The sequence below is a fragment of the Penaeus monodon genome, chromosome 28 (assembly GCF_015228065.2).
Source record: "Penaeus monodon isolate SGIC_2016 chromosome 28, NSTDA_Pmon_1, whole genome shotgun sequence".
NCBI lineage: Eukaryota > Metazoa > Arthropoda > Malacostraca > Decapoda > Penaeidae > Penaeus > Penaeus monodon.
This window is the reverse complement of record NC_051413.1, coordinates 23,848,173-23,848,984: the sequence shown is the minus strand read 5'-3', so window position 1 is coordinate 23,848,984 and position 812 is coordinate 23,848,173. Positions and strand designations below refer to the sequence as shown.

The following is an 812-nucleotide window of genomic DNA, read 5'->3' as shown; positions in this document are numbered from 1 at the left end:
CTGCTCCACTGCTCCTCGCCGCCCATCCATTCAAGGCGTCGAAATACCGGGGCCTCCATTAACCCCCTTCCCCACCCCTTCTCCACCCCCCACCCCCTCCGTCCACCCTGCCCACCACCTCCACCAATATCTTCATCTTCACCTCCGCCCCAACCCACCACCCACCACTCCCACCCACCACCCACCCTCTTCAGCCACCCCCCCTCCCCCTCCCGCGATCCACCCGACCCGCATTGTTCGAGAGATGTTATTTTCTTTACATTAGTTTCATGAAATGCAAATATTGAATTTGGCTTAGCGAGGAGACCCCGGCGGGTGCTTGGAGACGCTGCCCCGCCAGGCCATTATAACTCGTCCTAAAGAACTTGTGGGAAGCTGTATTTACAAGCTCAACACGAGTCTCGAACGGTTTGTTAACTCTTCTTTTTGTTGGGTGGTTTACCTGAGACCCCCTTCTTCCTCCTTTCTCCTTCCTCCTTCCTTTCCTTGCGACCTCTCTTCTCCTCCATTCTCCTCCTTCCCCCCTTTCTCTTTTCCCCTCTCTCCTATTTAACTTCTTCCTGGAATCTCACTGATTTCCTTTTTTCTTTGCTTCCCCTTTCTGTAGCCTCGTTCTTGTTTTTTCTCCTTGTTCATTCAGCTCTACTCTCATTTCCATCTCTCCCCCCTTCTTGGTTCTCCACTTTTCTTCCCTTACTCCTTTTTCTGTCCTTTCTTTCCTCCTTCTTCCTACATCCCTACCTACTTCCCTTCTTCCCTCCTCTTATTGCATATTCCCTCCTCTCCTTTATACTATAACCTCCCTACTTTTC

At 51.2% G+C, this 812-nt stretch overlaps 1 protein-coding gene across 2 annotated transcripts in view; it reads right to left on the bottom strand.

The window, feature by feature from the left end:
• Positions 1-812, bottom strand: part of LOC119591424 (dipeptidase 1-like) — a 285,765-nt gene that overhangs the window by 45,198 nt on the left and 239,755 nt on the right. The window lies entirely within an intron of this gene.